Source organism: Nelumbo nucifera, chromosome 5 (assembly GCF_055504915.1).
Source record: "Nelumbo nucifera cultivar China Antique chromosome 5, China Antique-T2T, whole genome shotgun sequence".
NCBI lineage: Eukaryota > Viridiplantae > Streptophyta > Magnoliopsida > Proteales > Nelumbonaceae > Nelumbo > Nelumbo nucifera.
Genome location: NC_142653.1, coordinates 61856957 through 61882310, shown reverse-complemented (window position 1 = coordinate 61882310; position 25354 = coordinate 61856957). Strand labels below are relative to the sequence as shown.

Sequence of the window (25354 nt, the reverse complement as noted above, 5' to 3'; positions counted from 1 at the left end):
GGGTCGAAAGAGCAAACACAATTAGGAGGAGAAGGAACAGAAGAATGGGATGAGGTGGGCAATAGCTATTAAAAACTCCAAATACCAGGAACTCCTATACATTAACTGTACAAAAAAAAAAAAACAAAAGAGAAAGTATTTCAAAAAAATGGAAGAAACATAAGTAAGGTGGACAAGGGCACTACAAAACTACCCCCACAGATTATATACAGAAAGAACACTTTGAAACAATAGTCTTTGAACTCATTTAACACCATATGAGGAGCTTAGAGAATAAAAGATTTTTTTTTCAAGAGTAAATTTCATTAAAATAGAAAACAAGGGATTACAATTAAAAGTGATAAAACATCATCCGAAAGCAAAAACAATACTCCCACAACAGCAAATAGCAAAAGATAAAAAAAAAAATTACAGCACAAATCCAGGATCAACACACAAAACCAAACTAAAACCATATTCCAAGAACTAAACAAAGCAACACTAGCCCTGATCAAGATGAGAAAATCTCCAACCAACCCTCTTGAACACTTCAAACAACAGCATCTGCCTCCTGTAAAAACCAGCAGATCAAACTTCCACAACTCCTCCCATCAATCGCACTTAGTCCTCCACGTCTGAAATCCTAACCCTCTCCCTCATCCCATGCCTGTCCACCTTCCTCTTGAATGTAGTTCTCTCTGCCTCCTTAATCTTCAAGCTCTGCTGGCCTCTGATCCTTACCTCTTCAAGAATGAAAAATTTTGCTTCACTCTTTATCTCTTTCCTCCATTTTGCAACTTCTACAAACCTGTTCTCCATCTCTCTTCTCTCACTCATTGGAATCGGCTGATTGAGAATATGGATACTATGTTGGCGGATTGAAAGTCAGAACAATAACTTCCTTGACTCCACCTCTTCTTTTCTTCTTCATACTCTTCTTTTATATTAGTATTTTTTCACCAGCTTTTCTGGGTCTAGAACAGGGCTTCACCCCTTCTTTTCTTCTTCATATTTCTTCTATTATTTTAATATTTTTTCACCAGTTTTTCTAAGTCTAGAGCAGGGGCTCTGCCACCTACTTTTCACATTCATTTTCTTTTATTTTAGTATTTGTTCCCTATGTTTTGTTGATCTCAAATAGGGGCTCCACCACCTTCAGTTCTTTTAAGTTCCAACTCCTAAGTTATAAGTTGTAATTCTAATAAATTGTTTTGCCTACTTGAAGCAACACTGCAAGAAACACAAGCACAAAAGTGCATAATACATAAATCCAAAGAAACTAGTTCAGAATGGGTAGAAATCCATCAACTTATTATTTTTAAATTCCATCGCCTAGGTGAGGGCTAGGTGCCTAGGTGCCCGGGCGCCCCCGCCTTGGTCACCTAGCCTTGCCTTGGCACCTTGGAAACTATGAGCTACAGTTCTTTTTCTTTACTTTTGTAAGTGCTTCCATGATGAAATCTAGTTCCTACTCAAACTTTGGTGGACAGCAAGCTGTATCTTTGTTTATTCATATCTATTTTTCATCATTAGTCACCCAAATTACCTTCTGTCACACTGGAAAGTCCACTACTAGATATGGAAGTTGTAGCACCCCTACTTGTCTGCCATAACTTTTAGTGAGGATTATGAATTATGCCATTCTGATGGGACCCTATGATTTCATGAAACATGCACTAATCTAGACCATGATTTGATGTTAGATGCATAACTGAAATCTATAGGCCTAGACATAAGCCGATAGATGCATATGTTAATGAAGTAACAAAATTTGATTAAGCAAGCCAAAAGAGCCAGGCTATGGCATTTGAATCGCATCTACCTGATGAGCACGGTAAATGAGATCTAGATCATGTTTTTGAAGGAATTCAGTGACCTTGTCAGCTCCAAATGTATAAGATACACCTTTGTCATTTTCTCCCCATCCTTGTATATCTTTATCAGGATCAGCCCATAGCAAATCATAGAGAAGTCCCTGATCGGGCACATCAATAGGGTGAGCAATATTCCGTATCTGATCCAAGTTCTTCAAGTCAGGGGACAATCCTCCATGCATGCAAAGGATCTTGTCATCAATAAGAGCAGCCACTGGCAGGCAGCTGAAGCAATCTTTAAATGTCTTCCAAAGGCGGACATTAAACCTTCTCTTGCACTCGTCATAAAACCCATATATTCGGTTGATGGAAGCACACTCATGGTTGCCCCGAAGAAGGAAAAAGTTCTCTGGGTATTTAATTTTGTATGCAAGGAGAAGGCAAATGGTCTCTATGCTCTGCTTACCACGGTCCACATAATCCCCAAGGAAGAGATAATTTGCTGCAGGTGGGAGTCCACCATATTCAAAAAGCCGAAGAAGATCAGAATACTGACCATGGATATCTCCTGCCAAAGAGTCAAGTAGTTCAGCAATGGAGATTTCATTATTAAAGCAAATGAATGGAGCTACACTTTTACTCCACACACGATATTTGCAGTTTAACAGAAAATGTGGTATTTGAATTAGAGAACTTGGTAAATATGATAATTATCTTTATGCATTTGCATTAGCTATGTAGACACATGGGTAGATGCCCAACAAAACAAACAACTTGCTCCTTCCGGTACTTAATAAAATTCAAAATATGGCTGCCTTTGCTCTGAGATACTCATTACTCAATCGAAATCCACAATCATTTTTCTCAAATATCAATCAAAACAATCATAAAAGCATGTAGATAATGGGAGTTGTCATTTTTGTATCTAAGATAACAGGCTTTGGAAAGGCAAACATATGCTGTTACCATGTGTTAGACAATGTCTGTTATAAAATCTGATTAATCTTAACACCTATGATGTGACTCATAGGATGAAGTCAACAAAAAAGATAAATGCTTAGATATGAATATTTGTCCTCTATTAGTTCTCTATTGGGTAAAAACCAACCTGGTGGAGTCTGTGGATGAGACACTGATCCTGAACATTACAGGAGTTGGTCCATGAGGGTTCCCTATGTTTCATTGATCTCGACTTGTTCAACACTTGATTGTTCTAAACATGTTCACCACATAGTTTGGCTAAGGCAAACAACATCAGGGAAAGAAAGTTGGATGCGAGCGTGAATTCACATCCAGTTAGTCTTCTTGGCTCTATGTTCCCTGCTCTCCCAGGCCATTTGAACGACCATCACCAATCTTGTTGTTCTTTCCCTTGGCCCTTTACTCCCAATCTTTTCTTCTCTCTTTTGCCCTTCCATCTCCCTTTATTCTCCTTTACTTTCTTCTAAAGTTCATCATGGATCTTTCCATGCTACAAAATGGAGAAAATCTCATTTCAATTGAAGCTAAAACCTTTCCCTCCATCATATCTCTGACCCTAGTGACTCAATCTTTCAATGAGGGAGAGTAGTAGAGAAAAGTGTGAAAGAGACGTAATTACATGACATTCAGATTTTCTGCTCACAGGCATCTGATCTAATACATATCCAAAACTATGGGATAAGTTCCTTGGAATCTTGGACAGAATAAGCATTTTTTATGGTAAAGAAAAATTCATTAAAACAAAATGAAGACACAAAAATAGGTTGTAAGGAATTACCCACAAAGGACAAGATAACCAACAAGCATCCTAAACTCCCCAGAGTGGATTAGTTTGAATCGGTTTTACTGGTTCTGTTTGGCACTTATAAGCCTGAGTGAGTGGATTTAGCATATTTTGAGAGATTTAAGTGGTTCGTCTAAATGTAAATGGAGACTTTAGAGGGGTGATGTGATTTATGTCCTGTTTGGTCTCTATGATTTTCTATGTTGTTTAAATGGATTTGTTTGGGTTGGTCATTGTTTATTTGCTTTGTTTTGGTTTGTGTAGAAAATGTTTGACTTTTTCAGGGAGTTGAGTTGATTTCCCAACTTCACTAAATATGTTTGTTTTGTTTAACTTATAATTGGGAGATTATGCGTCCTGTGGTATATAAGTTATAGTGGGTTTCTTTAATTAAGAATAGTGTGATTAGAGTTGTAATCGGCACTATTCTTGTGGGATAAATTGATTAAGTCAAGTTTTTCTTTGTTTTGTTTTAGATTGTTTAGACGGGACTGTTTGGATTGATCAATGTTTATTTGTTTTTTTTTCTTATGAGTGGGTCTAGTTATATTTTCTAGAGGAGTTGACTTGATTTCCTACTTTATTTACATATGCCGGGTTCGTTTCTATTAGTAAGGGGAGTTTGTTTCGCTAATATTCTTTGTTAGTGGGTATTGAATTGATTGATGTTTGATTGGTTTGCCACAGCTTGGTTAGTTTTGGATAATCTGTTGTTGCTTCTACCTAGGTTTTGTTAGATTCGGTTTCTCAGGATTTCGAAGAATGGGTTTGATTAATCTCGGCTATATTCGATCTCTACTAGATGATTTTCTCTATGTTGAGTTTGATTCATTTGCAAAGGGGTTGGTTGGTTAGAAAGGGAATAATCTCAAATTGTCCTCATCTTGTTTCGTGGGGATTGACTCTTGTTTAGTTTTTGAATTGATAGATTAGGACGATTTGGATAGTTTTGGATTGTTTGGATTGATTTCAGCTAAGGTCTTCTTTGGTGGCATCGTTATGGGAAGCTAATCTGTAGCTCTGGTTGGATTTTTAAATAAAGTGGATAATTTCTTCCTATGCTTATGTTTTTTCGGTTACGGAATGATGGTTTGGGCCGACATGAAATGGTTGTGTTGATTCCAATTTGGGTTGACCATGTTGGCTTTTGTTAGTGCTCTGTTGTAACAGACTATATTGGGTGGATTGTTTTAAAATGCTGAGAATGATCGCTGTTTGTAGTTTGGCACTAATAGTTTAATGTGTTTTTCGTTAGGATTTTTGATGATTTTTCTCATTATGAAATTGCCAATAAGATTTCGATATGAAATACAAAAACTTCTTTTTTGATCATTAAAACTTTAGGTTAGTTGGTTTGGCACATGCACGTTTACATCACCGGAAATGGATTAGTTGGAATCGGTTCCTATAGGTTCTGTTAGGCACTTACAAGTCTGAGTGAGTGGATTTAGCTTATTTAGAGAGATTTAAATGGTTCGTCTAAGTGAAAGTGGTGATTTTAGTGGGGTAATATGCTCGGTATTTGTTGGTTGATGTGATTTATATCAAATCATGTCTCAATTATTCTGTATGTTGTTTAAATGGGATTGTTTGGATTGATTGTTTTTTATTTGCTTTGTTTTGATTTGATTTGACTAGGACAGATTTCACTTTTTGATGGAGTTGAGTTGATTTCCCAAATTCTCTAAATATGTTGGTTTTGTTTAATTTAGATTTGGGAGAATATCCGGTCTGTGGTATAAGTCATAGTGGGTTTGTTTAATTAACAATAGTGTGATTTGAATTTTAATAAGGTCTATTCTTGTGGGTTAAATTGATTATCTCAAGTTTCTTCTTTTGTTTATTTTAGATTGTGTTGACAGGATGGTTTGGATCGATGAACGTTTATTTGTTTTATTTTCCTACGAGTTGGTCTATTTTCTACTTTATTTAGGTATTCCGAGTTCTTTTCTGTTAGTAAGGGGATTTTGTTTTGCCAATATGTTTTATTGGTGGGTATTGATTTGATTGATGTTTGAATGGTTTGCCACGGCTTGGTTAGTTTTGGAAAATCTGTATTTGCTCCTACCTAGGTTTGGCCTAGGATTAGGAAGAATGGGTTTGATTAAACTTAGCTATATTCGATATCTACCAGATGATTTTCTCTATGTTGAGTTTGATTCATTTGCATCAGGGTTTGTTGGTTAGTAAGGGAATAATCTAAAATTGTCCGCATTTTGTTATGTGTGGGCTGACTCTAGTTTAGTTATTCAATTGATAGATTAAGACGGTTTGGATAGTCTTGGATTGTTTGGATTGATTTCAGCTACGGTTTTCTTTGATGGCATCATTTTGGGAATTTATCAATTAGCTTTGGTTGGACTTTTTAAATATAGTGAATTATTCCTTCCTTTGCTTCTGTGTTATCGGTTACGGAATGATAATTTCAGTCGACATGAAATGGTTGTGTTGGTTCCAATTTTGGATGGCCATGTTTGCTTTTGTTAGTGCTCTGTTCTAACAGAATATATTGGATGGATTGTTTAAAGATGCTGGGAGTGATCGTTGTTTGTAGTTTGGCACTAATAGCTTAACGTGTTATTCGTTTGGGTTTTTGAAGACTTTTCTGATTATCAATTTGTAACTGCTTTGAAATATTTTTCTATGAAATACAAAAACATCTTTTTTGATCCTTAAAATTTTAGGTTAGTTGGTTTGGCACATGCACTTTGCATCGCCAAAGTGGATTAGCTTGAATCAATTCCTTTTGGTTCTGTTTGGCACTTATAAGTCTGAGTGAGTGGATTTAGCATATTTTGAGAGATTTAAGTGGTTCGTCTAAATGTAAATGGAGACTTTAGGGGGGTGATGTGATTTATGTCTAGTTTGGTCTCTATGATTTTCTACGTTGTTTAAATGGGTTTGTTTGGATTGGTCGTTGTTTATTTGCTTTGTTTTGATTTGAGTAGAAAATGTTTCACTTTTTCATGGAGTTGAGCTGATTTCCCAACTTCACTAAATATGTTTGTTTTGTTTAACTAAGAATTGGGATATTATTCGTCCTATGGTATACGTTATAGTGGGTTTTTTTAATTAAGAATAGTGTGATTAGAGTTGTAATAGGCTCTATTCTTGTGGGATAAATTGATTAAGTCAAGTTTCTTCTTTGTTTTGTTTTAGATTGTTTAGATGGGACTGTTTGGATTGATCAATGTTTATTTGTTTTATTTTCCTACGAGTGGGTCTAGTTATATTTTCTAGAGGAGTTGAATTGATTTTCTACTTTATTTACGTATGCCGGGTTCGTTTCTATTAGTGAGGGGAGTTTGTTTCGCTAATATGCTTTGTTAGTGGGTATTGATTTGATTGATGTTTGATTAGTTTTTCCACAGCTTGAGTGATCGCTGTTTGTAGTTTGGCACTAATAGTTTAATGTGTTTTTTGTTAGGATATTTGATGACTTTTCTCATTATGAATTTGCCAGTGCTTTGAAATATTTCGATATGAAATACGGAAACTTCTTTTTTGATCATTAAAACTTTAGGTTAGTTGGTTTGGCACATGTACGTTTACATCACCAGAAATGGATTACTTGAAATCGGTTCCTATAGGTTCTATTTGGCACTTACAAGTCTGAGTGAGTGGATTAGCTTATTTAGAGTGATTTAAAAGGTTCGTCTAAGTGAAAGTGGTGATTTTAAGGGGTAATATGCTCAGTATTTGTTTGTTGATGTGATTTATATCAAGTCATGTCTCAATTATTCTGTATGTTGTTTAAATGGGATTGTTTGGATTGGTCATTTTTTATTTGCTTTGTTTTGATTTGAGTAGGAACGATTTCACGTTTTGAAGGAGTTGAGTTGATTTCCCAAATTCTCTAAATATGTTGGTTTTGTTTAACTTAGATTTGGGAGAATATCCAGCCCATGGTATAAGTTATAGTTTGTTCGTTTAGTTAACAATAGTGTGATTAGAATTTTAATAAGCTCTATTCTTGTGGGTTAAATTGATTAAGTCATGTTTCTTCTTTTGCTTATTTTAGATTGTGTTGATGGGACGGTTTGGATCAATGAACGTTTATATGTTTTATTTTCCTACAAGTTGGTCTATTTTTTTTAGTTGAGGAGTTGACCTGATTTCCTATTTTATTTAGGTATGCCGGGTTATTTTCTATTAGTAAGGGGATTTTGTTTAGCTAATATGCTTTGTTAGTGGGTATTCAGTTGATTGATGTTTGAATGGTTTGCCACGGCTTGGTTAGTTTTGGAAAATCTGTATTTTCTCCTACCTAGGATTGGCCTAGGATTAGGAAGAATGGGTTTGATTAAGTTTAGCTATATTCGATATCTACCAGATGATTTTCTCTATGTTGAGTTTGATTCATTTGCATAAGGGTTGGTTGGTTCGTAAGGGAATAATCTAAAATAGTCTGCATCTTGTTACGGTTTGGATAGTCTTGGATTGATTGGATTGATTTCAGCTACTGTTTTCTTTTGATGGCATCATTCTGGGAATCTATCGATTATCTTTGGTTTGACTTTTTAAATAAAGTGAATTATTCCTTCCTATCCTTCTGTTTTATCGGTTACGGAATGATAGTTTCAGCCTACATGAAATGGTTGTGTTGGTTCCAATTTTGGTTGGCCATGTTGGCTTTTGTTAGTGCTCTGTTCTAATAGAATATATTGGGTGTATTGTTTAAAGATGTTCGGAGTGATCGTTGTTTGTAGTTTGGCACTAATAGCTTAACGTGTTATTCGTTTGGGTTTTTGATGACTTTTTTGATTATCAAATTGTTAGTGCTTTGAAATATTTCTCTATGAAATACAAAAACATCTATTTTTATCCTTAAAATTTTAGGTTAGTTGGTTTGGCACATGCACGTTTGCATCGCCAGATTGTATTAGCTTGAATCGGTTCCTATTGGTTCTGTTTGGCACCTATAAGTCTGAGTGAGTGGATTTAACATATTTTGAGCAATTTAAATGGTTCGTCTATATGTAAATGGAGACTTTAGGGGGGTGATGTGATTTATGTCCAGTTTGGTCTCTATGATTTTTTACGTTGTTTAAATAGGTTTGTTTGGATTGGTCGTTGTTTATTTGCTTTGTTTTGATTTGAGCAGGAAAGGTTTCTCTTTTTCATGGAGTTGAGTTGATTTCCGAACTTCTCTAAATATGTTTGTTTTGTTTCATTTAGAATTGGGAGATTATCCGTCCTGTGGTATAAGTTATAGTGGATTTGCTTAATTAAGAATAGTGTGATTAGAGTTGTAATAGGCTCTATTCTTGTGGGATAAATTGATTAAGTCAAGTTTCTTCTTTGTTTTGTTTTAGATTGTTTAGACGGGACTGTTTGGATTGATCAATGTTTATTTGTTTTATTTTCCTACGAGTGGGTCTAGTTATATTTTTTAGAGGAGTTGACTTGATTTTCCACTTTATTTATGTATGCCGGGTTCGTTTCTATTAGTGAGGGGAGTTTGTTTCACTAATATGCTTTGTTAGGGGGTATTGATTTGATTGATGTTTGATTGGTTTGCCACAGCTTGGTTAGTTATGGATAATCTATTGTTGTTTCTGCCTAGGTTTGGTTAGACTCAGTTTCTCAGGATTTGGAAGAATGGGTTTGATTAATCTCAGCTATATTCAATCTCTACCAGATGATTTTCCCTATGTTGAGTTTGATTCATTTGCATCGGGGTTGGTTGGTTAGAAAGGGAATAATCTCAAATTGTACTCATTTTGTTTAGTGTGGATTAACTCTTGTTTAGTTTTTGAATTGATAGATTAGGACAGTTTTGATAGTTTTGGATGGTTTGGATTGATTTTAGCGACGGTCTTTTTTGATGGCATTGTTTTGGGAAGCTAATCTGTAGTTCTGGTTGGATTTTTTAAATAAAGTGGATAATTTCTTCCTATGCTTCTGTTTTATTGATTATGGAATGATGGTTTACATGAAATGGTTGTGTTGATTCCAATTTGGGTTGGCCATGTTGGCTTTCGTTATTGCTCTGTTGTAACAGATTATATTGGGTGGATTGTTGTAAGATGCTGAGAGTGATCGCTGTTTCTAGTTTGGCACTAATAGTTTAATGTGTTTTTCCTTAGGAGTTTTGATGACTTTTCTCAATATAAAATTGCCAGTGCTTTAAAATATTTTGATAAGAAATATGGAAACTTCTTTTTTCATCATTAAAAGTTTAGGTTAGTTGGTTTGGCACATACACGTTTACATCGCCGGAAATGGATTAGTTGGAATCGGTTCCTATAGGTTCTGTTTGGCACTTAAAAGTCTGAGTGAGTGGATTTATCTTATTTTGAGAGATTTAAAAGGTTCGTCTAAGTGAAAGTGGTGATTTTAGTGGGGTAATATGCTCAGTATTTGTTGGTTGATGTGATTTATATCAAGTCATATCTCAATTATTCTGTATGTTGTTTAAATGGGATTGTTTGGATTGGTCGTTTTTTATTTGCTTTGTTTTGATTTGAGTAGGAAAGATTTCTCTTTTTTATGGAGTTGTGTTGATTTCCTAAATTCTCTAAATATGTTGGTTTTGTTAAACTTAGATTTGGGAGAATATCCGGCCCGTGGTATAAGTTATAGTGAGTTTGTTTAATTAACAATAGTGTGATTAGAATTTTAATAAGCTCTATTCTTGTGGGTTAAATTGATTAAGTCAAGTTTATTCTTTTGTTTATTTTAAATTGTGTTGACGGGACGGTTTGGATCGATGAACGTTTATTTGTTTTATTTTCCTATGAGTTGGTCTTTTTTTTTGTTGAGGAGTTGATTTGATTTCCTACTTTATTTAGGTATGCCGGGTTCTTTTCTGTTAGTAAGGGGATTTTGTTTTGCTAATATGCTTTGTTATTGGGTATTGATTTGATTGATGTTTGAACGGTTCGCCACGGCTTGGTTAGTTTTGGAATATCTGTATTTGCTCCTACCTAGGTTTGGCCCAGGATTAGGAAAAATGGGTTTGATTAAGTTTAACTATATTCGATATCTACCAGATGGTTTTCTCTATGTTGAGTTTGATTCATTTGCATTAGGGTTGGTTGGTTAGTAAGGGAATAATCTAAAATTGTCCGCATCTTGTTTTGTGTGGGTTGACTCTAGTTTAGTATTTCAATTGATAGATTAGGACGGTTTGGATAGTCTTGGATTGTTTGGATTGATTTCAGCTACGGTTTTCTTTGATGACATCATTATGGGAATCTATCGATTAGCTTTGGTTCGACTTTTTAAATAAAGTGCATTATTCCTTCCTATGCTTTTGTTTTATCGGTTCAGGAATGATAGTTTCGGCCAACATGTAATGGTTGTTTTTGTTCCAATTTGGGATGGCCATGTTGGCTTTTGTTAGTGCTCTGTTGTAACAGAATATATTGGGTGGATTATTTAAAGATGCTGGGAGTGATCGTTGTTTTTAGTTTGACACTAATTGCTTAACGTGTTATTCATTTGGGTGTTTGAAGACTTTTCTGATTATCAAATTGTTAGTGCTTTGAAATATTTCTCTAGGAAATACAATAACATCTTTTTTGATCCTTAAAATTTTAGGTTAGTTAGTTTGGCACATGCACGTTTGCATCGCCAGAGTGGATTAGCTTGAATCGGTTCCTGTTGGTTCTGTTTGGCACCTATAAGTCTGAGTGAGTGGATTTAGCATATTTTGAGAGATTTAAATGGTTCGTCTAAATGTAAATGGAGACTTTAGGGGGGTGATGTGATTTATGTCCAGTTTGGTCTCTATGATTTTCTACATTGTTTAAATGGGTTTGTTTGGATTGGTCGTTGTTTATTTGCAATGTTTGGATTTTAGTAGGAAATGTTTCACTTTTTCATGGAGTTGAGTTGATTTCCCAACTTCTCTAAATATGTTTGTTTTGTTTAAGTTAGAATTGGGAGATTATTCGTCCTGTGGTATAAGTTATAGTGGGTTTGTTTAACTAAGAATAGTGTGATTAGAGTTGTAATAGGCTCTATTCTTGTGGGATAAATTGATTAAGTCATGTTTCTTCTTTATTTTGTTTTACATTGTTTAGACGGGACTGTTGGGATTGATCAATGTTTATTTGTTTTATTTTCCTACGAGTGGGTCTAGTTATATTTTCTAAAGGAGTTGACTTGATTTTCTATTTTATTTACGTATGCCGGGTTCGTTTCTCTTAGTGAGGGGAGTTTGTTTTGCTAATATGCATTGTTAATGGGTATTGATTTGATTGATGTTTGAATGGTTTGCCATAGCTTGGTTAGTTTTGGAAAATCTGTATTTGCTCCTACCTAGGTTTGGCCCAGGATTAGGAAGAATGGGTTTGATTATGTTTGGCTAGATTCGATATCTACTAGATGATTTTCTCTATGTTGAGTTTGATTCATTTGCATCAGGGTTTGTTGGTTAGTAAGGGAATAATCTAAAATTGCCCGCATCTTGTTATGTGTGGGTTGACTCTAGTTTAGTTTTTCAATTGATAGTTAGGACGGTTTGATAGTCTTGGATTGATTTCAGCTATGGTTTTTTTTAATAGCATCATTTTGGGAATCTATCGATTAGATTTGGTTGGACTTTTTAAATAAAGTGAATTATTCCTTCCTATGCTTCTGTTTTATCGGTTACGGAATGATAGTTTTGGCCGACATGAAAATGTTGCTTTTGTTCCAATTTTGGATGGCCATGTTGGCTTTTGTTACTGCTTTGTTCTAACAGAATATATTGGGTGGATTGTTTAAAGATGCTGGGAGTGATCGTTGTTTGTAGTTTGGCACTAATAATAGCTTAACATGTTATTCGTTTGGGTTTTTGAAGAGTTTTCGGATTATCAAATTGTTAGTGCTTTGAAATATTTCTCTATGAAGTACCAAAACATCTTTGTTGATCCTTAAAAGTTTAGGTTAGTTGGTTTGGCACATGCACGTTTGCATCGCCAGAGTGTATTATCTTGAATCGGTTGTTGATTCTACCTAGGTTTTGTTAGACTCAGTTTCTCAGGATTTGGAAGAATGGGTTTGATTAATCTCAGCTATATTCAATCTCTACCAGATCATTTTCTCTATGTTGAGTTTAATTCATTTGCATCAGGGTTGGTTGGTTAGAAATGGAATAATCTCAAATTTTACTCATCTTGTTTTGTGTGGATTGACTCTTGTTTAGTTTTTGAATAGATAGATTAGGACGGTTTGGATAGTTTTGGATTGTTTGGATTGATTTCAGCTAAGGTCTTCTTTGGTGGCATCGTTATGGGAAGCTAGTCTGTAGTTCTGGTTGGATTTTTAAATAAAGTGGATAATTTCTTCCTATGCTTCTGTTTTATCGGTTAGGGAATGATGGTTTGGGCCGACATGAAATGGTTGTGTTGATTCCAATTTGGTTTGGCCATGTTGGCTTTTGTTAGTGCCCTGTTGTCACTGACTATATTGGATGGATTGTTTTAAAATGTTGAGAGTGATCGCTGTTTGTAGTTTGGCACTAATAGTTTAATGTGTTTTTTGTTAGGATTTTTGATGACTTTTCTCATTATGAATTTGCCAGTGCTTTGAAATATTTCGATATGAAATACGAAAACTTCTTTTTTGATCATTAAAAGTTTAGGTTAGTTGGTTTGGCACATGTACGTTTACATCGCTAGAAATGGATTAGTTGGAATAAGTTCCTATAGGTTCTATTTGGCACTTACAAGTCTGAGTGAGTGCATTTAGCTTATTTAGAGTGATTTAAAAGGTTCGTCTAAGTGAAAGTTGTGATTTTAAGGGGTAATATGCTCAGTATTTGTTGGTTGATGTGATTTATATCAAGTCATATCTCAATTATTCTGTATGTTGTTTAAATGGGATTGTTTGGATTGGTCATTTTTTATTTGCTTTGTTTTGATTTGAGTAGGAAAGATTTCTCTTTTTTATGGAGTTGAGTTGATTTCCTAAATTCTCTAAATATGTTGGTTTTGTTAAACTTAGATTTGGGAGAATATCCGGCCTGTGGTATAAGTAATAGTGGGTTTGTTTAATTAACAATAGTGTGATTAGAATTTTAATAAGCTCTATTCTTGTGGGTTAAATTGATTAAGTCAAGTTTATTCTTTTGTTTATTTTAAATTGTGTTGACGGGACAGTTTGGATCGATGAACGTTTATTTGTTTTATTTTCCTATGAGTTGGTCTTTTTTTTTTGTTGAGGAGTTGATTTGATTTCCTACTTTATTTAGGTATGCCGGGTTCTTTTCTGTTAGTAAGGGGATTTTGTTTTGCTAATATGCTTTGTTATTGGGTATTGATTTGATTGATGTTTGAACGGTTCGCCACGACTTGGTTAGTTTTGGAATATCTGTATTTGCTCCTACCTAGGTTTGGCCCAGGATTAGGAAAAATGGGTTTGATTAAGTTTAACTATATTCGATATCTACCAGATGGTTTTCTTTATGTTGAGTTTGATTCATTTGAATCAGGGTTGGTTGGTTAGTAAGGGAATAATCTAAAATTGTCCGCATCTTGTTTTGTGTGGGTTGACTCTAGTTTAGTATTTCAATTGATAGATTAGGACGGTTTGGATAGTCTTGGATTGTTTGGATTGATTTCAGCTACGGTTTTCTTTGATGACATCATTATGGGAATCTATCGATTAGCTTTGGTTCGACTTTTTAAATAAAGTGCATTATTCCTTCCTATGCTTTTGTTTTATCGGTTCAGGAATGATAGTTTCGGCCAACATGTAATGGTTGTTTTTGTTCCAATTTGGGATGGCCATGTTGGCTTTTGTTAGTGCTCTGTTGTAACAGAATATATTGGGTGGATTATTTAAAGATGCTGGGAGTGATCGTTGTTTTTAGTTTGACACTAATTGCTTAACGTGTTATTCATTTGGGTGTTTGAAGACTTTTCTGATTATCAAATTGTTAGTGCTTTGAAATATTTCTCTAGGAAATACAATAACATCTTTTTTGATCCTTAAAATTTTAGGTTAGTTAGTTTGGCACATGCACGTTTGCATCGCCAGAGTGGATTAGCTTGAATCGGTTCCTGTTGGTTCTGTTTGGCACCTATAAGTCTGAGTGAGTGGATTTAGCATATTTTGAGAGATTTAAATGGTTCGTCTTAATGTAAATGGAGACTTTAGGGGGGTGATGTGATTTATGTCCAGTTTGGTCTTTATGATTTTCTACATTGTTTAAATGGGTTTGTTTGGATTGGTCGTTGTTTATTTGCAATGTTTGGATTTTAGTAGGAAATGTTTCACTTTTTCCTGGAGTTGAGTTGATTTCCCAACTTCTCTAAATATGTTTGTTTTGTTTAAGTTAGAATTGGGAGATTATTCGTCTTGTGGTATAAGTTATAGTGGGTTTGTTTAACTAAGAATAGTGTGATTAGAGTTGTAATAGGCTCTATTCTTGTGGGATAAATTGATTAAGTCATGTTTCTTCTTTATTTTGTTTTACATTGTTTAGACGGGACTGTTGGGATTGATCAATGTTTATTTGTTTTATTTTCCTACGAGTGGGTCTAGTTATATTTTCTAAAGGAGTTGACTTGATTTTCTATTTTATTTACGTATGTCGGGTTCGTTTCTCTTAGTGAGGGGATTTTGTTTTGCTAATATGCTTTGTTAATGGGTATTGATTTGATTGATGTTTGAATGGTTTGCCACAGCTTGGTTAGTTTTGGAAAATCTGTATTTGCTCCTACCTAGGTTTGGCCCAGGATTAGGAAGAATGGGTTTGATTATGTTTAGCTAGATTCGATATCTACCAGATGATTTTCTCTATGTTGAGTTTGATTCATTTGCTTCAGGGTTTGTTGGTTAGTAAGGGAATAATCTAAAATTGTCCGCATCGTGTTACGTGTGGGTTGACTCTAGTTTAGTTTTTCAATTGATAGTTAGGACGGTTTGATAGTCTTGGATTGATTTCAGCTATGGTTTTTTTTAATAGCATCATTTTGGGAATCTATCGATTAGATTTGGTTGGACTTTTTAAATAAAGTGAATTATTCCTTCCTATGCTTCTGTTTTATCGGTTACGGAATGAAAGTTTCGGCCGACATGAAAAGGTTGTTTTTGTTCCAATTTTGGATGGCCATGTTGGCTTTTGTTACTGCTCTGTTCTAACAGAATATATTGGGTGGATTGTTTAAAGATGCTGGGAGTGATCGTTGTTTGTAGTTTGGCACTAATAATAGCTTAACATGTTATTCGTTTGGGTTTTTGAAGAGTTTTCGGATTATCAAATTGTTAGTGCTTTGAAATATTTCTCTATGAAGTACCAAAACATCTTTGTTGATCCTTAAAAGTTTAGGTTAGTTGGTTTGGCACATGCACGTTTGCATCGCCAGAGTGTATTAGCTTGAATCGGTTGTTGATTCTACCTAGGTTTTGTTAGACTCAGTTTCTCAGGATTTGGAAGAATGGGTTTGATTAATCTCAGCTATATTCAATCTCTACCAGATCATTTTCTCTATGTTGAGTTTAATTCATTTGCATCAGGGTTGGTTGGTTAGAAATGGAATAATCTCAAATTGTCCTCATCTTGTTTTTTGTGGATTGACTCTTGTTTAGTTTTTGAATTGATAGATTAGGACGATTTGGATAGTTTTGGGTTGTTTGGATTGATTTCAGCTAAGGTCTTCTTTGGTGGCATCGTTATGGGAAGCTAGTCTGTAGTTCTGGTTGGATTTTTAAATAAAGTGGATAATTTCTTCCTATGCTTCTGTTTTATCGGTTAGGGAATGATGGTTTGGGCCGACATGAAATGGTTATGTTGATTCCAATTTGGGTTGGCCATGTTGGCTTTTGTTAGTGCTCTGTTGTCACTGACTATATTGGATTGATGGTTTTAAAATGGTGAGAGTGATCGCTGTTTGTAGTTTGGCACTAATAGTTTAATGTGTTTTTCATTAGGATTTTTGATGACTTTTCTCATTATGAATTTGCCAGTGCTTTGAAATATTTCGATATGAAATACGAAAACTTCTTTTTTGATCATTAAAAGTTTAGGTTAGTTGGTTTGGCACATGTACGTTTACATCGCCAGAAATGGATTAGTTGGAATCGGTTCCTATAGGTTCTATTTGGCACTTACAAGTCTGAGTGAGTGCATTTAGCTTATTTAGAGTGATTTAAAATGTTCGTCTAAGTGAAAGTTGTGATTTTAAGGGGTAATATGCTCAGTATTTGTTGGTTGATGTGATTTATATTAAGTCATGTCTCAATTATTCTGTATGTTGTTTAAATGGGATTGTTTGGATTGGTCGTTTTTTATTTGCTTTGTTTTGATTTGAGTAGGAAAGATTTCTCTTTTTTATGGAGTTGAGTTGATTTCCTAAATTCTCTAAATATGTTGGTTTTGTTAAACTTAGATTTGGGAGAATATCCTGCCCGTGGTATAAGTTATAGTGGGTTTGTTTATTTAACAATAGTGTGATTAGAATTTTAATAAGCTCTATTCTTGTGGGTTAAATTGATTAAGTCAAGTTTATTCTTTTGTTTATTTTAGATTGTGTGGACGGGACGGTTTGGATCGATGAACGTTTATTTGTTTTATTTTCCTACGAGTTGGTCTATTTTTTTTTTTTGTTGAGGAGTTGGCTTGATTTCCTATTTTATTTAGGTATGTCAGGTTCTTTTTTGTTAGTAAGGGGATTTTGTTTAGCTAATATGCTTTTTTAGTGGTTATTCATTTGATTGATGTTTGAATGGTTTGCCACGGCTTGGTTAGTTTTGAAAAATCTGTATTTGCTCCTACCTAGGTTTGGCCTAGGATTAGGAGGAATGGGTTTGATTAAGTTTTGCTATATTCGATATCTACCGGATTATTTTATCTATGCTGAGTTTGAATCATTTGCATAAGGGTTGGTTGGTTAGTAAGGGAATAATCTAAAATTGTCCGCATCTTGTTACGTATGGGTTGACTCTAGTTTAGTTTTTCAATTGATAGATTATGACGGTTTGGATAGTCTTGGATTGTTTGGATTGATTTCAGCTGCTGTTTTCTTTAATGGCATCATTCTGGGAATCTATCAATTACCTTTGGTTCGACTTTTTAAATAAAGTGAATTATTCCTTCCTATGCTTCTATTTTATCGGTTACGGAATGATGGTTTCGGCCGACATGAAATGGTTGTGTTGGTTCCAATTTTGGATGGCCATGTTGGCTTTTGTTATTGCTCTGTTCTAACAGAATATATTGGGTGGATTGTTTAAAGATGCTGGGAGTGATCGTTGTTTGTAGTTTGGCACTAATAGCTTAACGTGTTATTCGTTTGGGTTTTTGAAGACTTTTTTTTATTATTGATGAAGGATGATTTGACCCAACCTATGAAATGGCGACACGTGGATGCCAACTCAGCGTAAGCGACAGCTCAACATCGTGTTCCGATACGGTTAAGTGGTAGGCCCTTAAAGCAGCCCGCTACGTGGTAGCGTGGTAAAGGAGGGGCTTGCCACAATGCGATCTCCGAGTTCCCCGAGCTACCTCAAGGGATATTCCGAGGTACACTTTAACTTACAATCTAAGAAAGCCAGCTCGTCCGAGCTCCCGAGCATGGCAAATCATCCGAGGACCAATTCTACTAAGGGTACTTCTGAAGTATTCAAAGTTCATTACAGAGCAGCTCGCGAACCTATTAGACTGGGCCACGTCCCTAACTGACGGCACAAGCTTCACTCAGGAAGCTTCTTGTGAATAAGCCGTACCTATTAGACTGGGCCACGTCCCTAACTGACGGCGCAGTCCCTGTCCTTTCGACAGTCTGCGCCCACGTCTCTCAATAGGCGGAGGCGTGCCTGTCACTTTGGGGATGTGTCACTCACCCAAGTAAGGAGTACGTCCCAACGGCCACCTATAAGAGCCCCCTAGGGCAGAAGAGAAGGACTCTCTTGAGACCTCTAACCTCGGGAATATAGTGATAAAGCGCGACCTCCACTCTTAGCTTTCGTTTCTCTCTTTACTCCCCATACACAGTACTAACTTAAGCATCGGAGTATTCCCATCGGGCTAATCCCCGAGAATCCTTCCTTTCATCTTCTCAGGTGCCGGTCGCTGCTAGCGAGGAGCCAGTCAGTCGCCAGCTAGGAGTGCCCGGATCGCGCCACATCATTTGGCGCCGTCTGTGGGAAACGCTTCAAAAGGCCTTCCCCTTTAAATTCTCAGTTACTTCTTCTTCCTTAAACACAACTCAGCGCTTATGGCTTCCCCTAGCAACATCGTACAAAGCATAGAAATGGGTAACTCCAGGGAGCAACCCCAGTCTCCTACTGTCTGTATCGGGCAATTCACCGTCCCCCTCTCACCGGACGGAATTCCCAGATTGAACGTGCCTCTCACAATGGCACCTGTCATCGCCCCACTCCCCGCTACAGTCGGAACAACGTTCACTGAACCCTTGGTTGTGCCCCCAGCGGCCAGCCCGAACCAGCTGGAGGACCTGATGCAGTGCATGCAGCACGTGCTGCACCAGGTCTCCCAGTAACAGTACCAGCAGCAGTTCCCCCAGCTGCCCCAACCTCAGCTTCAACAGCCTCAACTCCAGCCTTAGCACCTGGCCCTGCAGCAAGCCAGATCTCGCCGCCAGAGCGAGCACTCCGACTGAGGAGAAGTCCCCCAAAATCCCCCAAAAAACCAGACCGGCTACCCCGATCTCGTCGCGGGTGGATAGGTCAGGGGGACCCCGTCTAGGCAGGTCAACATCGCCTCAACAGTTGAAGTTCAGAACCCCAATCCTCGAAAATCAGTTCAAGATCCTGGTAGCAGACTCTAAGCAGGCCCCTTCTGTCCACAGCCATCACCAGTAGACCGGGATGCTCCCAGCGCAAACCATTCTGGACAGCGCGGAGGTGAGCAGCACTAACGCCGAGCCCACCAAGAAGCAGAGATGCCGGCGCCGAGCTCGCCGATCTGTCACCCACGATTTGCCCGAGCTCATGGGCAAAGAAGAGGTAGGCTTGGCCGAAGCCAAGGCTCCCCTCCTCTCGGTTCCGTCCCCCCTGTCCTCCGAACTCTTGGCAGTTCCAATGGCCAAGGATTTCAAGCTTCCGCGTCTTGACAAGTATGACGGGTCGTTTGACCCGAATGATCATGTAGACGCCTTTCAGTCACAGATGCACCTGACGTGAGCCAGTGAGTCATGCATGTGCGTGGCCTTCTCCACTACCTTCAGGGGAGCGGCACGCACGTGGTATCGGAACTTGGTGCCTGGATCGATAAGAAGCTGGGCGTAGTTCGCACAAGCCTTCACGTCCCACTTTGTCACCAGCAAGCAGTGCTCGCGGACTGAAGAAAGCATCTTCAACGTAGCCCAAAGAGAAGGAGAGTCCATCCGAAGTTATATCAAGCGGTTCAACGACGCTTGTATGCAGATACCGCACCTGGACCCTGCCGTACGCCTAGCAGCGGCCAAGAAAGGCGTGAAGCACAAGGAGTTCAAGTGGCACATGGTCGTCAACCAACCCGCGACCATAACTGAGTTCCTAAAGCTTGCAGATAAGTTCATAGCCACTGAAGAGGAGATCAACCAGAAGGGCGAGGGCGCACCCAAAAAAAGAAAGAGAGAAGGGGAACCTCCCAGTCAAGAGGACACCCGAAGAGAAAAGGAAATAGTCTGGGGTGCAAAGTCGGGTCAGTTGTTCCGGGCTCCTACACCAGACCGAGCAGACTACACTCCACTAAATGCGAAGCGGGCCAAAATTCTGATGGCAATCAAGGACGCCCCGTACATGAAGTGGCTGCCCCGTCTGAGGGGGAATTCCAATGAAAGAAATAAGAGTTTGTATTGCAGTTTTCACAAGGACCACGGTCACAGTACCGAGAGTTGTAAAAACCTCCGCGACGAGATAGAGGAGCTCATCCGTCGCGGATATTTGAGAAACTTTGTACAAAATAATAATAAGAATAATAACAGTAATAGAACAGGTCGGCAAGGGGAGCACGGTAAAGACGCCCCCGAGTCCAGTAGCAGGCCGGCCGAACAACCGTAGAGGCAGCCTCCAGAGGAGAGGCCAGTTCGGGGGACCATTCACATGATAGTGGGAGGCTCAAACGTCGTAGGTTGTACTTCGGCGGCAGCTCAGATTCGATTCGTAAGGTCACCCAGGAGGAGCAGAACCCTCCGAAGCGGCCGAGAACGGAAGAGCCAATTTTCTTCACAGAGGACGATGCGCGAGGAGTCCATTACCCCCACGACGATGCACTCGTAATAAAGCTGAGAATCAACGACTTTGAGGTTAGGCGTATACTCGTCGACTCGGGCAGCTCAGCCGACATGCTCTTCAAAGCTGCGTTTGACCAGCTCCAGCTGCAGAGAAGTGACCTGAAGCCCGCAGACACTCCTTTTGTAGGCTTCAACGGAGAAGAAGTCCGACCCCTTGGGAAAATAACAGTACCTGTAGAGATCGGCACTTGGCCTTGCGTGGTCAGGTTCGAACACAACTTCCTAGTGGTAGCGACCCCCTCTCCCTACAATGCCATAGTAGGTCGACCCATCACCCACGTTCTACGGGTGGTGGTCTCCACCTACCACTTGGCTATGAAGTTCCCAACAGACTTCGGTGTGGGGGTAGTGCGGGGCGACCAGCTCGAGTCCCGCAAGTGCTACGTTGCCGCCCTAAAGGGGAAGACCAAGGTGGCCGATAATCTTGAACTAGAGCGACCCACGGAGCAAGGCGAAGAACGAGCTGCGCCCACGGAAGAAACAGTCGCGATCCCGACCTCAACAGTAGACCCAGCTCGGACGCTCCAGATCGGCGCTTCCGTCCAGGAGCCCCTACGATCCAAACTGATAAGATTTTTATTTCAATACTTAGATATTTTTGCATGGTCCGCAGCAGAAATGCCTAGCATGGACCCCGAACTCATAACTCACAAGTTGAACACTGATCCTGTAGTTAGGCTCATTAGACAGAAGAAACACAACCTAGCCCTGGAACGATGGAAAGCGGTCGACGAGGAAGTCAAGAAGCTCCTCGCAGCGGACTTCATAAGAGAAGTCCAATACCCGAGCTGGGTAGCCAACCCCGTCCTGGTAAAGAAGGCCAGCGGCAAGTGGCGCATGTGCGTCGACTACACCAACCTGAACGGGGCTTGCCCGAAAGACTGCTTCCCACTCCCCCGAATTGACCGTTTGGTGGACGCGACCTCAGGGCATGAGTTGCTAAGTTTCTTGGACGCCTATTCGGGCTATAACCAGATCAAGATGGACCCGGCAAACGAAGAAAAGACTGCCTTCATCATGGAGTTCAGCCTATACTGCTACAAGGTTATGCCCTTTGGGTTGAAAAACGCAGGGGCAACCTTTCAGAGGCTTGTAAATAAATTGTTTGCGCCGTTAATCGGCAGAAAAGTAGAATGCTATGTGGACAACATGGTTGTCAAAACTCAATTCTCACATGAACTAATATAAGACTTGCATTCTGTTTTTTAAGTTTTGCGTCAGTTTAATATGAGATTGAATCCGAACAAGTGTGTGTTTGGTGTAACCTCGGGTAAGTTCCTAGGATACATTGTTAACCGGCGCGGCATTGAAGCCAACCCGGATAAGGTTAAAGCCATCTTGGACATGAAACCACCCTGGAAACCGAAGGAGGTTCAGAGGTTGAACGGCCGCATAGCCACCCTAAGCCGTTTCATGTCTAAGTCGGCGGGCCGCTGCCTGCCGTTCTTCAAGGCAATAAAGGGAAAAGGGTTTGAGTGGACCCAAGATTGCCAACTCGTGTTCAACGAGCTCAAGGAATACCTTACTAGCGTGCCGACCCTAACCCGACCCGACGAGGGTGATGTTTTAGAACTCTACCTCTCGGCAGGCGACGGGGTGGTCAGTTCGGTACTAATAAAGGAAGTAGATCGGGTCCAATGACCCATCTATTATGTTAGTAAAGTATTACAGGGAGCAGAAACAAGATACCCAGAGATGGAAAATCTAGCATACGCATTGATAATTGTAGCTCGGAAGCTCCGCCCGTACTTCTAAGCTCATACTGTTATCGTCCTTACCGACAAACCTCTGAGGCAAATATTGCTTTAGCCCGAGGTCTCCGGTCGGTTGACGAAGTGGGCCATTGAGCTCAGCGAGTACGACATCTAGTACAAGCCGCGAACTACCATTAAGGCCCAAGCCTTAGCAGATTTCATAGCCGAGTGCACATTCAGCTCCGAGGTTCCCAGGCCAGTTGAGCGCGAGGCTCCCACCTCGGGTGAGCTCGAAGCTCCCGGGTCGGTCAAGTCCGAACCCCGCGAAGTAGTAGCCAGTGTGGCACCTCTCCTAGCTCGGCCAACCGCGAGCTGGGATGAAGAGCCCTGGATCCTTCACGTAGATGGCTTCTCGAACCAACAGGGCAGCGGTGCCGGAATAGTTCTGCACGGCCCAAGCGGCATGAAATTGGAGTACGTGCTACGCTTCGAGTTCGAGGCATCTAACAATGAAGCAGAGTACAAGGCGTTGATAGCCGGACTAGCCTTAGCCAGAGAAGTAAAAGCCAAGCACATCGTTATCTGCAGTGACTCACAACTCGTGGTCAACCGGGTCACGAGCGAGTATGAAGCTCGCGAGCCGACCATGGTCGCCTACTTAGACAAAGTCAGAGAGGCCCTGCTCAACTTCCAGTCACACTTTATCAGACAGATCCCTAGGTCAGAGAAAGCTGAGGCCGATGCCCTGTCCAAGTTAGCCAGCACTAGCGACATCACCACGAGAACTGTATACATAGAGGACCTGTCTCGGCCTAGCATTCTCGGGGGGGCAGAGGAGGTCGCTCCCATCATTGAAGCAGAGCCGAGCTGGATTGACCCACTAATGAACTGTTGCACGGGACCTTCCCTGCAAAGCACAATGCAGCCAGAAGGGTGCAACGTCAAGCAGCCAAATATGTCATAATAGATGAGCGGCTATACAGGAGATCCTACACGCTCCCCTACCTGCGTTGCTTGCGACTTACCGAAGCTGAACTCGTACTCCGTGACATTCATGAAGGTCTGTGCGGTGGACACTTGGGGGGCAGGGCCCTCGCCCAGAAAGCGCTTCGACATGGGTATTACTGGCCAACGATGAAGGCAGATGCCATTGAACTTGTTAGAAAATGTGATAAATGCCAGAGACATGCCAATGTTCACCACCAACCCGCTGCCAACCTCAAATACCTCACCAGTCCGTGGCCTTTTGCACAGTGGGGCATTGATCTACTCGGGCCATTCCCGCCAGCAACGGGTGGAAGAAAGTTCTTAGTGGTAGCAGTGGACTATTTTACTAAATGGGTAGAAGCCGAACCCCTCGTAGCAATAACAGCCCGAAACGTCCAAAACTTCTTTTGGAAGACCATCATATGCCACTTCGGATTACCTCGGGTATTGATCTCCGGCAATGGCAAACAGTTCGAGGATATGAAATTTCAAGACTGCTGCCGAGACATGGGGATTCAACAAAACTTTACTTCAATCGTGCACCCTCAGGCAAATGGTCAGACAGAAGTCACGAACAGAGCCATCCTCCGCGGACTAAAGGCACGGCTGGATCAAGCTTAAGGATTGTGGGCAGATGAACTACCCAATGTTCTATGGGCCTACCGGACCACGGAGAAAATCACCATGGGAGAAACACCTTTCAATCTCACCTACGGCACCGAAGCAGTGATCTCCGTAGAGATCAAAGTACCTATGTTGTGCCTGGAAGCATACAGCGACCAAACAAACGAAGATGAGCTACGCACCAACCTCGACCAACTCGACGAAGTGAGGGACCTCGCGTACATTAGGACCGCAACCTACCAGCAGAGAGTAGCTCGGTACTACAATGCCAGGGTCAAGAAGCGGAACCTCCGCGTTGGCGACCTAGGCCTTCGTAAAGTTATGGTACCTGAACCCGACACTAGCAAACTCGGGTCCAACTGGGAAGGCCCTTACCGAGTGAAACGAGTGCTCGGGGAAGGAACATATGAGCTCGAGACCCTCGAAGGGAAAAAAGTACCTCGAGCATGGAATATCGTCAATCTGAGGCAATATTATCTGTAAGAAGCAAGAGAGGACTACGGGTCCCTCCCTAAGCCTAAGGGCCAAAACACCGAGCTAACATGACCTCGGTACAAGAAAACCCCAATCGCCACTTCGGTGTGGGAGAATCCAAGAGCGGACTACGGGTCCCTCCCTAAGCCCAAGGGCCAAAACACCGAGCTAAAAAAGACCTCGGCGTGAAGAAAGTTGCCTCAATGGCGAAGGCAAAGTTCAAAAAATCAAAGGCGTAAGCAGCTCGGGTTTAAACCATACGAAGCATAGCTCGTTTCGATACGTCGGTCGAGCTAAGGAATAACCAATCAGTGCTTAGTTCGGATGTACGTAGTAATCACTTCGCGGTATGCCGCGGAAACCCTAAACGAGACAGATGGGGAGAACGCCTACCGAAGAGCCCTACTTTGGGTAGGTAATTTCAGAAAAACCCCAAATGATGAGATCATTTTAGCAAAAATAAAAAGAGTTCATCATACCTAGAAGAAAGGAGAAAATTTTCATTCTTAGAAACGCCACCTCAAGGATCCGCCTCCTCATCCTCCGGAGAGTTAGGCTCCTCTTCGTCCGCTATCTCAGGGGATAGACCCTTCATGGTAATGCCGTCGAGGTTAAGTCTGGAGAACTTCTTCCAAACCAGCCACCGGCAAAGCTTGAACCCTGAGCGGTACGAACCCGAGCCATACTCCGCCTAGAGGTCATGGAACTCTGGGAGTCTTTAAAATCCCAGACTGCTTTCTCTCGCTCAGCCTTCACCATCTGGTCAAAGTTTCGGGTCTGATTCAGAAGAGTAGACTCCAGTTCCCGCACCTGTTGCTTGAGGAGCTCCCTCTCTCCCGCCAT

The 25354-nt window shown here is 40.0% G+C and overlaps 1 pseudogene; it reads right to left on the bottom strand.

Moving 5' to 3' along the window:
* Positions 1-600: 600 nt before the first annotated feature.
* On the bottom strand, positions 601-25354 carry LOC148791674 (serine/threonine-protein phosphatase PP1 pseudogene; annotated as a pseudogene).